We start from the raw sequence: 16,912 nt of genomic DNA, 5'->3' as shown, positions 1-16,912 counted from the left end.
GCGGGGCGTGGAGCGCCGCTCCGACCCGATGCACGCCGGGACTTCCAGTCCGCCGCCCTGGAGCTGGGAGCTGGGAGCTGGGAGCTGGGCAGTGTTCATTCTCTCCCGGGTGGCTATCCTATGCTGCCCCGGAGCACAGGTGAGAGGCCGCACCTGCGACTTTATCGCTTTATGAAGACTCGCTCACTCGTGAAAATTTATCATGAAATATTTTTTTAAAAACCTGGGAACTCGCCTTCTAGAAAACAGTAAAGTTACAAACAGAAGCCAGTCTTTGTTAGGCATGTTTTCTCTATAGTCAGTCTGTGCCAGGCACTGCACTGAGCACTAGGGGAGTAAAGAAGGAGCATCTGACATACCCCTTCCCCCTTCCACCCCCAGCTTCCAGCCTGGTAGAGGAGAGTAACGTAAACACATAATTAGAGCACGAGGTGTGACGTAGGGAAGAAGAGAATGATTTTGTCCAAGAGATTCGAGAAGGCTTCCCAGAGGAAGCTGAAAGGGGTCTTGAAGAATAAGTCGAACCTAAGGGACCCACATTCAAAAGAGTGTCCAGTATTTCAGTGTGTTTGGAAAGCAGAATGCAGGATTGGGGAGGGCATGGGGAGAGGCAGGTGATAAAATTGCAGGGGTCGTAAGGGTATGACAGGAAGGCCTTGGAAGGCAGATCCAAGAGCTTGGACTTGAAGACATAGGGGCTGGAGCAAGGGGGTGGGAGTTTCAGGATGAGAACTGAAGCGGTCTGATTTATGGATTGAAAAGGTCCCTCCAGGGCATAGTTGAAAATGGATTGGAGGGGACCCAATTGGAGAAGGAAGACCTTTTCTGTAGCTCCCACCGTAGTCTGCCCCTTCAGGATCATTTCCCTGAATATCACAGTCCTGCAGCCCTCCACCTATGAGCAGACACAGAATACTCTTCAGAAAATAGGGGCTATCAGGGCCTAAGACTCCTCATCCCATCCTCTCTTTGGGAAGGGCGCCCGCCTAGCTCTAGTCCCCAGGTCCCTTCCTCTTGCCCCAGAGACCTCTTCCTTACCGGGGTTGCAGGGCTCATGGTTCCTGGACGGCCAAGACAGCATTTCTGAGAAGGCTTCTGTAGGGGGCATTTCCCTGAGCGCCTTAGAGATAAGGAGATTAAGAAGGTGCCACCAAGTGGGAGCCGAAGGGGGAGGCATAAAAGGGGGCCGCACAGATCCTGGGGAAATTTGTGCTCTTTCTCCAGCCCTCTCCCCAACCTTCCCGACTGATCCCTGGCTCTGACCCTTAGTTCGTCCGACAACAGTAAGTCATCAGTGATACGGGGGTGGTCTTGGCGAAGCATCCCCAAATCCTAGGCGGGGCCAGCCTTCCTCGGGGGCGGGGCCAAATCTCCTCTCCCCTCCTACCCCTGGCTGTACCGTGCTCATCACCCAGTGCTGGCTGCGTGTCCTGACTCCGTAAGCCTCTCTCTCACTACCCTGTCTCTGTAATCCTGACCTCGGGTCACCTGGGCGCTTCAGCCTTTCGTGCAGAGCGTGCCTTGCTGGGGGATTGGCCATGGCTGATTCTATTAGCCACTGAGCTCATCCCTTCCCAGCAGTTCCGGGAAAACAGCTCTCCCAAACCACGTGTTTTCTATCCCTGTGCTTTTAACTCAATCTGTTTGGACCCTGGAATGTCCCACGCCTACCTTCTCCTACCTTCTCCACTCCCACAGCCAAAAGAAGGGAGGAAGGAAGGAAGGAGGGAAGGAAGGAGAGAAGGATGGAAGATGTTTTGAGCTGTTCCTGGTTAAAAAAAAAAACAAACAACAAAAAATTATTATCATAGCTTAAACCAAAAAAGGGGATTTGTTGACTCCTGCCCTAGAAAGCCCAGAGGTGGAGCTGGCCTCAGGGAAGGATTCTGCCCCTCTCCTGATCTCTCCTTCTTCCCCGGTTCTCCATGTTGCCCTCAGTGATGGGCAGTTGGGCATCCTTCATGGAGAAGGTGGGTGGGGTGGGGGGATGGTGCAGGCAGCTCTTGTATTTCGTTCTCTGGACTTAGCAATCAGAGGAAAAGGGGAGCTTCTATCTCCAGCGGCAGTTGTAGAGTTCTAGGGAAAGACTCCACCTACCAGGCCCCAAGCGGGGGGTGGGGGTGGGTGGGTGGGTGGGGAAGCGTGCTATGTCAAGAAAAAGGGGAAAGCAGGCTAGGCAAACAAACCACAGACATCACTACAGAATCTAAGTGCAGCCCAACCTATGTCTCAGTGACCCTCTCTGAGAAGCTGATAAAAGCTGTGGGCTCTCCCTAGGGAAACATGTACACATATGCCACAACAGTCTGAATATAATTCCTGGGAGTTCATGGACCCCAGGAAGCTATGATGATCCAGAGCTGTGTAGACTGGCGGAGAGTTAGTGGATTGAGGAGAGGCACTGAGAGCATAGCAAGGAATCCTGGCTCCAGCACTGTGAGAGATTTTATCTAAATTTATTGAGACTAACAAGACAGAAAGTAACTCTGACATTTCTCTCCCAACAGTGGTACTTAGAACCATTGGAAGAGAGAAAAGGATTTTGCTATTTCAAATGTCTCTGATGGATGAACAGCTCACAGAAAATATATTGTTTAGGGACTAGTGGACTGGCTCATCAAATTAAAATTTACTATTTACATTTTCAAGACAGTATAATATAATGAGAATAAGTTAAATATTCACTAAAACATTCTGAAATTTATATGAAGATGGAATTTGAGCAAACATCAAACTACTTATGTAAAAAGCTTTTAAAATACATATTTATTGAGATATAATTCACATCATACAATTCACCACTTTTAAGTGTCTAATTCAGTGTTTTTAATATATTCACAGAATTGTGCAACCTCACCCTTATCTAATTTCAGAACATTTTCATCACCCCAGAAAGACTATTGCCCTTTAGTAGTCACTCCATAAACCCTCTTTCCCCTATCCCCTGGAAACCATTAATCTACTTTCTGTCTATATGGATTTGTCTGTTCTGAACATTTCATGTAAATGGAATCAAACAATATGTGGTCTTTTGTGACTGGCTTCTTACATTTAGGATAACATTTTCAAGGTTCTTCCATGTTATAGTATGTTATTAGTACTTCGTTCCTTTTATTGCTGAATAATATTTCATTGTATGACCATAACACGTTTTTCATCCATGTATCAATTCATGGACATGTGGGTGGTTTCCACTTTTTGGCCATTAGGAATAATGCTGCTATTAACATTCTTATGCAAGTTTTTATGTGGATATATGTTTTCATTTCTCTTGGTTATCTACCTTGGAATGGAATATCTGGGTCATATGGTAACTATGTCTAACTGTCTGAGGAACTGCCAGACAGTTTTTCAAAGTGGGTATACCATTTTGCAATTCTATTAGTAATGTATGACGGTTCCAATTTTTCCACATACTCACCAATACTTGTAACTGTCTGTGTTTTTTATTTTAGCCATTCTAGTGGGTGTGAGGTGGTATCTCATTTTTGAGTTGCGTTACCCTAATGACCAATGATGTTGAGCTTTTTCATGTGCTTATTAGCTACTTGTGTATCTTCTTTGGAGAAATGTCTATTCAAAGCTTTTGCCCATTTTTAACTGGGTTATTTGTTTTTTACTGTTGATTTGTAAAGTGTTTTTAAACTACAAAATATAGATAATTCAAAAACACTTTTGAAAAAAAAAATAAGTGAAATGACTTAAGGTCCTTGCCATGTTTCAGAATTTTGAGTAGAAGGGTTGTGTGGAGGCTTAATGAACACAGAAGGTAACTCATTTCCATTTTTGGATGGAACTGTCCAGAGAAATTCCAACCCATGAGGGAGGATAAAGACATCTTTTTTTTTGACATTATTTTTTTTTTTAGTAGAGAAGTTGTGGGTTTACAGAACCATCATGCATAAAATACAGGATTCCCATACATCATGCCACCTCCAACATCTTGCACTGGTGTAGAACATTTGTTACAATTGATAGCACATTTTTATAATTGTACTGTTTACTACAGTCCAAGGTTTAACTTACGGTTCATTGTTTGTGTAGTGTGGTTCCATGGATTTTTAAAATTTATTTTGTTAGCATATATACAATCTAATCTTTCTCCTTTTAATAATATTCAGATATTTCAGTGCTGTTAATTGCATACACAATGTTGTGCTGCCATCAACACCATCCATTAACAAAACATTTTCATCATTAAGGATGTCTTCTTGCCATGAACTCCCCATTTGAATCCAGTGGACACATCAGATTTGAGAATGGAAGAGGAAAGCCTCTGAGGGGAGGGGTGTGAGACTTTCTTGCCTCAGGGGGATCAGTACTGTATAACCAGGGATGGAGTGGAAATATGTTCCCTGAAAAATGCTCTATCTGGATCATCAAGATACATGAGAATCCTCTTCCAGAAGCTCAAGTTTAATTGCTGATTCCATTACTCTGTTCCATATCTGCAATCTCTTGTCATATGATAAGGTTTCTTTTAGTCACTTGCATTTTCAAACAATGATCATTGACTTTTAGTTTAAGGGAAATTATCTGGCTTTGAGAAGAACAAATCATTCTTTCCAACTTTTCTTCAGGGTCTTTGACTTGCTTCCTAAAGGTCTCCAGCTCTTCATCCACATGCTTATCTTGTCATTTGCTTCAGAAGTCTTCTTCTCATGTTCTAAGTAATAATCTGCCTGGACAGATAATATCCCAAAAAGCTCCATTTCTTTCTCTTGACATATTCAATCACTTCTTTTCCTTTCTCCTGAAGATTTTGATCTGCACTTTCAATCAAGGTTTGCTCAGTCTGGAAGCTTCTAAGGTCATCTGTTATGTCAGCTTTTCTGTTTTCTTCTTTAGCAATGTTGATATAGAATTGATTTTTCTCCCCATCCTGGATGTTTGAGTGCACACTTAACTTTTCAACATCAGTTCATTTCCTCCAGGTTTCTCTTGTCTGGTCATAAATATTGTCTCCACCTCCTGATTCCAAGTTATTACCCAAGTTCTCTTCTCCAAGGGAAGCTGTCAGGTCATTCATCATTAGGAAACATTCCTCTAGAAATTTTATCTGACACTTCACACATGCCCTAGAATTCTATATTAACTTCCCAAGTCTGTGTTCTGTTTCCCATGGTGGTTTTAGATTTGTTTTCACTTTTTCTACTTGTTTATTTGCGGATTTGTTTTCTGCTTCTAGAGACACGATCTTTCTCACCATTTCAGAGATTGACTCATCTTGATCTGAATATTGAGATTTTTCTTTTCTAGCTGGTTTGCTATTAAGAATTAGATGGACCAAATCACAGAGTTAGACATGTCCAGGGCATTAGGTATTTCTGTGTTTTTATTTTCTTTCCTCACAGGGTGAAACTTGACAAGAACTTTAATTTTACTGAAACTAATGATGAAGTTTAATAGTATGTTCCTTGGCTGTCAGTACAAATATTTTTTTTTCACTGATGAAAAAACTGAGAGAACTGTAAACACACACCATTGCTGTACACACCACTATCTCCCATTTATGCCCAGGAAGAGTGAGACTTGGTCTCACACTGTCAGGTACTTCTGCATATAACTGCAATGTCTGCTGGGTTCACCAACAGGACAGATTCATGGCAGAATGGGGCCCCTCCTTGGCACCCAGGCTGCCACAGAGCCCCAGCCAGTTACAGGGCCAGCTGGGCCATAACATGCCATGCAGAACGCTGTCCAAGATTCCACCCAGAACCAAGCCTATGTCTGGCAACTTGGACAGACCATGAGTGGAGACAGGCAGGACCAATACGACAAAGAACTCACTCACATCCCTTCAACTTTACCCAGGGTTCCTTCTTTTCCCTACTTAAACTTCTTCTTTGGTAGTCCTAATGGCCTCATTCTATCCTTTGTGCATGCTGTTCTCTCTGCCTGGAAAGTGCTTCCTTTTGCTGCCACAAAAAGCAAAGCCCATCCTATAGTACAGGGCCACATTGCCCCCATGTTCCCAGTTCCCAGGGCAGGGTCTGGCACAGAGTAAGTGTTTGGTGCTGTGTGCATGTTTGTGGAGAGAATGAATGAATGAGTGAAGGAAGGAAGGACAAAGCTGTCATTTACTGTCCCTAAAGATTCACATATATTGCTCAGTTGACTGGGCAGATAGTGCCCTTAGGAGAAGTTAAAACTCCTTTCAGAATTCAGTGCAGGGCAGTGGAGAGAAAAGGAGACAATGGCAGCTCTGGCCTAGGTCCCTCATCCACCCTGCCACTCCCATCCCTGCCCCCCTCCATGAGACTTTGAACAACTTCCCTGACCTCTCTGAGTCTTCTTTCCTCCTCTGTAAATGGAGAAAGCAAGGCTTACTTCATATGATTGTTTTGAGGATTAACACAGGGATGGACACAGAAACTGGCCGGAGACTGAAGCTCAATATGTTTCTGTGAATTTCTTGATTCCATTATCCAAAGTATTAGCAACTCCTTCAACTAATCATCTGAGTTTTCCATCAAGATTTAGCAAGCGCAATAAGATAAGAAAATAAAATAGCTACTATAAACTTAAGAGAAAAAGAATTAAAACTTTTTTTTTTTACTGATAGGATTGTATGCCTAGTAAACGTAAGAGACTTAAGTAAAAACTGCAAGAATTAATTTTAAAAATTGGGCAAGGTGACTGTATATAAGATAAACCTAAAAATCAAAACTTTTTTTAAAAAGAAAACTTTATATTAAGGTATAAACAGCAGCTGTAGACTGTGAGCTCCCTTTTCCTTGGATCCCCTTCTGCAATCTTGACCCTCTAGGCCTGAGTCTTAGTTTGCCAGGGCTGCTATGACACATACCACACACTGGTTGGCTTAAACAACAGGAATTTATTGGCTCATGGTTTCGGAGGCTAGAAGTCCAATATCAAGCTATTAAAGGGCTTGCTTTCTCCTGGGGTCCATAGCATTCCAACAATCCTCCACCACATGGCGATCCCTTTCTCCTTGTGTCTACTCTTCTGGTTTTTGCTTCTACTTCTGTGTCAAATTTCCATTGCTAGTAAGACTTCAGCTATATGGATTAAAGCCCACCCTGATTCAGTTTGGCCTCATCTAAATAGGATCTCTGAAGATCCTTGTTCTAGTTTGCTAATGCTGCCAGAATGCAAAACACCAGAAATGGATTGGCTTTTATAAAAGGGGGTTTATTTGGTTACACACTTACAGTCTTAAGGCCGTAAAGTGTCCATCAACAAGTGTACCTTGACTGGAGGATGGCCAATGGTGTCCGGAAAACCTGGGAAGGCATGTGGCTGGTGTCTACTCCAAAGCTCTGGCCTCAAAATGGCTTTCTCACAGGACGTTCCTCTCTAGGCTGCAGTTCCTCAAATATACCACTCTTAGTTGCACCTGGGACATTTGTCCTCTCTCAGCTTCTCCAGAGCAAGAGTCCACCTCCAATGGCTGTCTTCAGAGTGTCTCTCATCTGCAGCTCCTGTGCTTTCTTCAAAGTGTCCCTCCTGGCTGTAGCTCCTCTTCAAAGCATCACTCACAGCTGCACTGAGTTACTTCTGTTTGCCAGCTCATTTATATGGCTCCACTGATCAAGGCCCACCCTGAATGGGTGGGGCCATGCCTCCATGGAAATATCTCATCAGAGTTGTCACCTACAGTTGGGTGGGGCACATCTCCTTGGAAACACTCAAAGAATTCCAATCTAATCACTAAAATGTCTGCCCCACAAGACTGCATCAAAGAATATGGCTTTTTCTGGGGGACATAATTCATTCAAACCGGCACGATCCTATTCACAAATGAGTCCACACTTTAACTATAATAACATCTTCAAAGGTCCTATTAACAAATGGTTCACAATTACAGGACTAGGGGTTAGGACCTGAATATGTCTTTTTGGGGAAGGGAGGCATGATTTTGTAGGGGGTTGGCTCAGCAGATCTTCAGTGCCTTTAATCATTTTGGCAGGGTATTTTATATACCTTTCCTTAATCTCATCAGGGGCACTCACTCACAAAAGCTACTCCATCAACTTGGAAGCTAACGTTGCAATATATTTTTTTCTATTCTTAGGAAAAAAATTGGGGGAAAATTACATTTATAATAGCAAATACAATTTTTAAAACAATATATTTAACAAGAAAAGTATAGGACCTGCAAAGAGAAAACTACATATTCTTATTAAAAGACATAAAACAAGATTTGAACAAAAGAACAGACATAGCATGTTCTTGGCTAGAAAGATATAAAGTCATTAAAATGTCAATTTTCCCAAATTACTATATAAATTTAATGTAATTGTGCCAGTTTGTATATATCATGTCCCTTAGAAAAAGCCATATTCTTTAATGCCATCTTGTGGGGGCAGATTAATTAATCTTTTTGATTAGGGTGTGACCTCTTGATTGAATGTTTCCATGGAGATTTGACCCCGCCCATTCAAGGTAGGTCTTGATTAGTTTATTGGAGTCCTGTAAAAAGAACTGGCACAGGCCCAGACGCTTGCTTATGCTTTGAGATGCTAGCCCAGAGTTTGCTCTGGAGAAGGTAAGAAAGAACAAAATGCCCCAAGAGCAGCTGAGAGAGACTTTTGGAGAGGTACTTCAGAGCTGTCACTTAGAGATGCTTGGAGATGCAGACAGAAGGACTTTTGGAGATGCTAACTAAGAAGATAAAGCCATTTTGAAACACAACCTGGGAGCCAAGGAAGAGCAAACACCAGCCATGTGCCTTCCCAGCTGACAGAGGTGTTCTGGACACCATCAGCTGTTCTTCAATGAAGGTATCTTCCTGGTGATGCCTTAGTTTAGACACTTTTATAGCCTTAGGACTGTAAATTTGTAACTGTATAAACCCCCTTTATAAAAGCCAATCCATTTCTGGTATTTGCATAACGGCAGCATTAGCAAACGAGAACAGTAACTCTAGCTAGAATCTCTACAAATTTTTTTTCTATAAAGAATTGCCAAGGAAAATATGAAAAATAAGAACAGAGGAGAAGACTTGCTCTCCCCAAATCAGGATTAAATAGAAAGTCACTCTAATCAGAGCTACATGCTATCTGAGAAAGCAACTGCTGGTTTACCCCCAATATTCATTCTTCTCTTCAGTAAAACCTTCAATTTATATATGGGCACATGGCCACTTGGAACAAAGATCACACCTCCCAGCCTATCTTCCAGCTTAGTGTGGCCATGTAAATAAGTTCTGGAAAATCAGATAAAGACAGAAGTGTCCTGTACAGCTGCAAGAAATGTCCTTCAGGAAGGGACAACCTTTATCCTTTTCACCATTCTGTTGGTTGAAGGCAGCCATTATGGCTGGAGTTTGAGCAGCCATCTTAGATCATGAAAGGAAAGCTATATGATAAGGATGGTAGAACAGCAAGAGAGTAGGAGCCTGGGTCCCTAAAACTGATGGAATGTCAAGCCAGTAAAGCTCAAACTTTACTAAAAGAAATAGAAAAGAACCTAAAGAGGTGGAAAGATATTCCGTGCTCATGGATAAGAAGGCTAAAAGTTGTTACAATGTCAATTCTACCCAAACTGATCTACAGATTCAATGCAATTCCAATCAAAATTCCAACAATCTACTTTGCAGACTTGGAAAAGCTAGTTATCAAATTTATTTGGAAGGGAAAGGGACCTTGAATTGCCAAAAATATCCTAAAAGAAAAATGAAGTGGGAGGACTTACACTCCCAGACTTCAAAACCTACTATGAAGCCACAGTGGCCAAAACAGCATGGTATTGGCACAAAGATAGACATATTGATCAATGGAATTGAATCTAGAGTTTGGAAATAGACCCCCAGATCTATGGTTGACTTATTTTTGATAAGGTCCGCAAATCCACTGAACTGGGACAGAACAGTCTCTTCAACAAAAGGGGCCAGGAGAACTGGATATCCATAACCAAAAAAAAGGAAAGAGGAACCCTACTTCACACCCTGTATAAAGCTCTTCACACCCTGTATAAAACTCTTAGAAAATAATATGGGGAAACAACTTCAAGACCTAGTAATAAGAGGTAGCTTCTTAGACCTTACACCCAAAGCATAAGCAACAAAAGAAAAAATACATGGGAACTCCTCAAAATCAAAACTTTTGTGCCTCAAAAGACTTTGTCAAAAAGGTGAAGAGGGAGCCAACTCAATGGGAGAAAACATTTGGAAACTATGTATCTGATAAGAGACTGATACCTTGCATATATAAAGAAATCCTACAACTCAACAACAATAGTACCAACAGCCCAATTATAAAATGGGCAAAAGAAATGAAAAGGCAGTTTTTCCGAAGAGGAAATACAAATGGTTCATTGTTTATTGGCAGATCGCAGTTCCTTGTGGTTGTAGGACTAAGATGCCTGTTTCCTTGCTGGCTGGAGGCTGCTCTTAGCTCCAGAAGGCCTCTTTGCAGTCATTGCATGTGGGCTCTTCCTGCATCTCAGAATCTTTATAGCATTTTTAATCTCTTTATATCTCAGTATGTAAATGGCTGGATTCAGGAGAGATATTATAACTGTATAAAACACAGCAAGAAACTTGTCCACCCAAGTAATGGTGAATGGCAACAGAGAGATGAAGATGCAGGGCCCAAAGAACACACCACTACTGAGATGGGGGAAGTGCAGGAAGAGAGTGCCTTTGATGCCCTGTTCTTAGAGTGAAGGTGGATGTTTAGTAGAATATAGACGTAGGGGATTAGCAAGAGAATGAAGCAGATGGTAGCCAAGACCCCAATGTCAGCATTTGTTAATGTTTCCAGAGAACGAGGATCCATGCAGGTGAGTTTGATCACCAAAGAGAAATCACAGAAAAAGCTGTCCACTATTCTGGATCCGTGGAAAGGCAGCTCCAGAGTCATAGCCAGTTGACTCAGGAGTGCACACACCAATGATGCATGATATTAAAACTAGCCAGATATGCTTTTGTCTGTCCATGATGCTGGAGTAATGGAGTGGCTGCATAATGGTCATAGGCCAGTTTCATGAGCAGTACCATCTCACCTCCCTAGAGAGGTTATCTCTGAAACCAGATTCTTCTTTGCTGGTAATGCTTACTCTGGATTCCACCTGAAGTCTGAAATAAAGTCCAATTTATTTTCTACTGTGGCCAGTATTGGTGGGAGTGTGTCCTCCTCAGTGTGGCATATATATGTGTGTGTGTGTGTGTGTGTGTGTGTGTGTGTGTGTGTGTGTGTGTGTGTGTGTGTGTGTGTATATATATATATATATATATATAAAATAAAGAGCAGTCTCTGGATTGGGAGATTCTCCAGCTGGTTTCACAGCCTAGAAGGCTTGCTTCCTCCTGGGGTTGGAAGCGTTCTAGGTGGCTGTCAATCCTTGGATTTCTTGGCTTTCCCATCACATAGCAATGTCCTCTCCAGCAGCAAGTTTTTTTTAATTTTTTATTTTGAAATAATTTCAAACTTACAGGACAGTTGCAAAAATAATTCAAACCCCATATAGAGAACTCCAACATATTCCCTCCCTCTAGATACCCAGGTCCACCAATTTTAACATTTTGTCACCTTTGCAAATCTATCCTCTCTCTCTCCCTCCCCTACTCCCTGTTTTCTAAATATTTGAGTGCAGGTTGCACATACCATACTCCTTGAGCATATAATACTTTCATGTACGTTTCTGACAAAAAAGGATATTCTCTTATGTAATTGCCTCACGTACAGTTACCATGTTCAAGAAATTTAACCTTGGTATAAAGCTTACAGTCTATATGCCAATTTTTTATGTTTCAGTAATGCCCTTTGGAGCCTTTTCTCCTCCATTCTCAGATCCCAGATCCCATCCAGATCATATATTGCATTTAATTATCGTTATCTCTTTAGTTTCTCTTTTTAATTCTGGAAAAATATATATAACATCATTCTTTCCATCCCAGCCCCTCCCAAGCATAGCATTCAGTGGGCTTAATCTAATTAACCATGTTGCCATATGCTCATAATCATCCATTACTAGAACTTTCCTTCTACCACAAATAGAAACCCCACACTCATTTTGCATTAATTCCCCTTTGCACTTATCCCCCACCCCTGGCAACCTGGGCTCTAATTTCTATCGCTGTAAACTTGCATATTCTCTGATATTTTCTTTTTGATTACCTTTGGCCTTGAATTTAACATCCTAACTCTATAACTATCTCATTTGCTTTGATACCAACTGAACTTCAATAATATATATGAACTATGTTCTTATACACCTCTGTCCCCCCACTTCTATGTAGTTCTTGTCACAAAGTATACATTAGTACATTATGAGTCCAAAACCATTGATTTATCTTTATATTTTATACATTTGCCTTTTAGATCCTGTAGGAAGTAGAAAGTGGAGTTACAAACCAAAAAATACAATAGTACTGGCATTTATATTTACCCCAGCCATTTTCTTTACCAGATATCTTTATTTCTTCATGTGGCTTTAGTCAATTGTCTAGTATCCTTTCTTTTCATACTCCCTTTAGCATCTCTGGTAGGGCCAGTCTCAGCTTTTATTAGTCTTGGAATGTCTTAAACTGTCCCTCATTTTGAAAGATAGTTTTGAGGGACATAGAATTTTTGGTTGGCAATTTTTGCTTTCAGTACTTTAAAATACATCTTCCCACTGCCTTCTAGTCTCCATGGTTTCCAATGAGAAATCGGCACTATATCTTATCAAGGCTCCCTTGTACGTGACATGTTGCATCTCTCTTGTGACTTTCAGAATTCTCTCTTTATCTTTGGCATTTGACAGTTTGATTATAACATGGCATAGTGGAGATGTGTTTGGTTATCTTGTTTGGAGTTCGTTGAGCATCTTTCATGTTTATATTCATGTTTGTCATTAAATATGGGAAGTTTTCAGCCATTATTTCTTTGCATATTTCTTCTGCTCCTTTCTCTCTTTCTTTTCCTCCTGGGACTCCCACAATACATATACTGGTACACTTGATGGTGTCCCACAGGTTCCTCAGGCTCTGTTCACTTTTCTTCATTCTTTCTTCTTTCTGCTCTTCATACTGGATGATTCCAATTGTCTTTTCTTCAAGTTCACTGATTCTTTATTCTGCCAGCTCCAATCTGCTGTTGAACCCCTCTAAGGAATTTTTAATTTCTGTTACTGTAGTCTTCAGCTCTGTTTGGTTCATTTTTATAATTTCCATCTCTCTTGATAGTCTCTGTGTTTGTCTATCATTTTCCTGATTTCCTTTAGTTCTTTGTCCATGTTTTCCTTTACCCTTTGAGCATATTTAGGACCATTTTTAAAAAGTCTTTGTCTGGTATGTCCCAGGTCTGATCCTCCTCATTGATGGTATCTAATGTTAATCTTCTCCTTTGCCTGGGCCATCATTTCCTATTTCTTTGTATATTTTGTGTCTTTTTGTTGAAACCTGGACATTTTTATATTTTAGTGTATTACTGCTGGAATTTAGACTTTGTTCCTTAAGGTTGTATCCAGCTAGTGTTATGACAGAGCTTTCCTTCAATGCCAGGAGCTAGCAAAAAAAAAAGAAGGATTTGCCCTTGGGAAGACTGTTGCTGCAAAGGAGAGGCTAGGCCTCCCTATAATTGTGCCTAAGAGCCTCCTCTCAAATGCCTCTTTGTTGCTCAGATGTGGCCCTGTCTCTCTAGCTAAGTCAACTTGAAGGGTGAAATCACTGCCCTCCCCACTACATGGGATCAGACACCCAGGGGAGTGAATCTCCCTGGCAATGTGGAATATGACTCCCAGGGAGGAATGTAGACCTAGCATCTTGGGACAGAGAACATCTTCTTGACCAAAAGGGGGATGTGAAAGGAAATGAAATAAGCTTCAGTGGCAGAGAGATTCCAAAAGGAGCCGAGAGGTCACTCTGGTGGGCACTGTTACGCACAATTTAGACAACCCTTTTTAGGTTCTAAAGAATTGGGGTAGCTGGTGGTGGATACCTGAAACTATCAAACTACAACCCAGAACCCATGAATCTCGAAGACAATTGTATAAAAACATAGCTTATGAGGGGTGGCAATGGGATTGGGAAAGCCATAAGGACCGCACTCCACTTTGTCTAGTTTATGGTTGGATGAGTAGAAAAATAGGGGAAGGAAACAAACAGACAGACAAAGGTACCCAGTGTTCTTTTTTACTTCAATTGCTCTTTTTCACTTTAATTATTATTCTTGTTATTTTTGTGTGTGTGCTAATGAAGGTGTCGGGGATTGATTTAGGTAGTGAATGTACAACTATGTAATAGTACTGTGAACAATCGAATGTATGATTTGTTTTGTATGACTGCGTGGTATGTGAATATATCTCAATAAAATGAAGACTAAAAAAAAAGAAAAGAAAAAGAAAACACCTTTCCCAGTCTTAGGAGATTGACCTGTGAGTGCTGTCCTTCAGAGTTTATCCATACAGTGAGTTTAGAGACTAGCTCCAGGCCAAAGTTTAGGGACCTCCCTTGTTCTTTCTGTGAATATATCTTGTTTTGGGCATGTACATTTTGCCCTAGGAATTCCCCTGTTTATGTGGATACAAATGTCCCCTCTTCCCTAGGAAACAGGTTCCTCAGAGTCCTAGGCACTGCACGGTATGAACTACAGCCAGCAATCCCTTGCTTCAGTCAACACAATTTGATTGCAGTCCCACAGGTATCTGTAAGAGAGCTCTGTGAACCACCTTCTACATTCAGGGCAAGTTCCGAGACTGCAAGTCTTTCATGCCACCAAGAAAGAAACTGAGCCAGACATACATGCTCCCAGCATGTGCATGAGGTTATCTGTTCCTTCTGGGACCAGGACCAGGGATCCTCAATCGGAGTGTGGCCAGCTCTGTATGGAGCCAGTAAGGAGATGAGGAAGGGGCCAGTGTACTGATTTTAAATGACCTTTTTCTTGATTCACTGCTTGCCTTGTTACTGCAATCTTGTAATTGTTTTCTGGAGCACTTAGAAAGTTGTTTCTTTCAGTACTTGCTGGTTGTTCAAAGCTTCTGTGGTGGGGATAGAGCTCCAAAACTTCTCACTCCATCTTGATTGGGGCGGAGCTCAATAGCAAGTATTTTTGAGATTATGTTTTAGTTTTATGCTTTAGCAGTAGGGGTGTGGATAATTTAGACATGAACTCCAACGTACACTTGTCTTCTAGTCGTAAAAATGGCATACATTTCAACTCTTTACAGATAAGTTTGCCTGATCAGGAGGAACTTTCAGAAGCAGCCTCTATTAGGTAAGTTTCAGGTTGCACATAACAGAAAGCTGGGTCTAGCTTAAGCAAAAAGTATGTTCTTTCTCTCTGCCCCTGACCTTTATGTATCTTCTTCATTCTCTCCTACCTTCCAGTTCCAGGAGGAAAAAATCCCAGGGAAGGATTCTGATTGGCCCAGCTTCTGTCATGTGCCCATCTCCTGACCAGTGGGTAGGTTCTATTTTCCAAAGAAGGGGTAGGAGGGAAGGAAGGACTGCCGGGAGGACTAAGGCAATAGTTAACACATTGCTTTTTAAAAAGTTGATGTTGGCCTTGCTGCTCCATGTGATTTGAGACAGCAAGGTTCCTGGGAGTAGTTTATTCAGAAAGGAGTCATGTGAATGGCTCCTTTGGTTATATCAAGTAGGGTGAATAGATACCAGTTTTCTGGGTGAAGGGTAATACAGGCCTCTTGTGGCTTGAAAAACACCTCCCCTCTTAATACCCATTGATCTGGTCCTTGAGGAAGTAGAAATATTTGCATACCAGTCAAGGAACCTCCTAGATGCATTAAGAGCATGCTGTTTCAGTATCTTGGTTAACTGAGGTGGTACTAACTGAGGTCTCCCATCAGGAAAAGACACCAAGGGCCCCAAAGTCCCTCCCCTTGAGGAATATTGGAAAAACACACCTCAATTCTGCTATGGCTGGCTGAAGTTGGAGCTCTGCCTCTCCCACCTCCCTACTGAGAATATATTTTTGTGTCTTAAGAACAGTGACTGAACACGAGAATGGATCCCAAAGGAACCTAGCCTTGAACACACAAGGATCCTGCCCATCTGGCTGGGGTAAAAGCCAACAGGAGGGCCTGACCTCCCTGAAGAGCCCCTGTGGCCTGTTCAGGGATCTGGACCAGCATGAATATTGCACCAGCCATGGTCAAGGGCACCTTAGATGTGGTGGGATTTGGAAGCAGGACTGTCCTCTTTGAATTGAGTAAGGCTCCAGAGTTCTTGGACAATTCTGGGCTTGGGGACCAAGAAAGTGATGACAAAAACCCTGCTAAAAAAGAAAGAGATGTCACCTGTTGGAACCCCAACTAGATAATATCAGTTATGTGTGGTGGCAAGACTCCATAATGAAATTCTGATTGAGAGTAATCAACATTGCCTAGTCAGGCAATATTGTTTGTGAATAACAATATTCACAAGTTTTTGTTACCTTAGTAACGCATCTAGCGGATGATGTCGTCAGAGTTCTGGGCCTAGGTCTTAAGAGGCTTTCAGCTTCCACCCTTGCTCTCTTGCTGCCCCGAGGCCGCCTTATAAGGAAGTCTGAGCTAGCCTCTGTGAGGGTGAGAGACCACAGGGAAAAAAAGGCCCCACTAACAGCCAGCATCCATACCCGTGAATAGGGCTATCTTAGACCAGGTGGCTCCAGTTGATCTGCCAGAGGACTGAAGCAGCATGTTTGCCCCAGGTAAGAACAACAGAAGCACTGCCCAGCTAAACCCAGTCTAAATTACTGATCCACAGAATCACTGGTTTATTACACACTAATAGATAACTGTTACCGGAGGGAACTGAGTGAAGAACAGGATGGGGAGGGAGAGTTTCCTGCACCCTTTTGTATCATTTGAATTTTGTCCTTTGTGAACTTATTACCTATTAATTCTCCTCAAAGATTTTCATGCCACATTCATTGCATAAAATAAATCTTATTTTGAACATGTGTAGAATTTTTAAGTGACGCATCATTATCCATGGCTTTTTATAAACTTTTCCTGA

At 41.8% G+C, this 16,912-nt stretch overlaps 1 protein-coding gene across 7 annotated transcripts in view; it reads left to right on the top strand.

The window, feature by feature from the left end:
- Positions 1-44: 44 nt before the first annotated feature.
- FAM168A (family with sequence similarity 168 member A) overlaps positions 45-16,912 on the top strand; it is a 263,583-nt gene continuing 246,715 nt past the window's right edge. For 6 of the 7 annotated variants that reach the window (XM_037840576.1, XM_037840569.1, XM_037840574.1 and 3 more), the window contains exons 1-3: positions 45-139; positions 15,121-15,167; positions 15,281-15,356. The gene's annotated coding sequence lies outside the window, so the exon portion shown is untranslated. The remainder of the gene's footprint in view (positions 140-15,120; positions 15,168-15,280; positions 15,357-16,912) is intronic. The other variant, XM_037840566.1, reaches the window with a different exon arrangement.

Source organism: Choloepus didactylus, chromosome 6 (genome assembly GCF_015220235.1).
Source record: "Choloepus didactylus isolate mChoDid1 chromosome 6, mChoDid1.pri, whole genome shotgun sequence".
In the NCBI taxonomy this organism is placed as follows: Eukaryota; Metazoa; Chordata; class Mammalia; order Pilosa; family Megalonychidae; genus Choloepus; species Choloepus didactylus.
The sequence above is the reverse complement of the archived record's forward strand: the minus strand, read 5'-3'. Positions and strand labels throughout refer to the sequence as shown.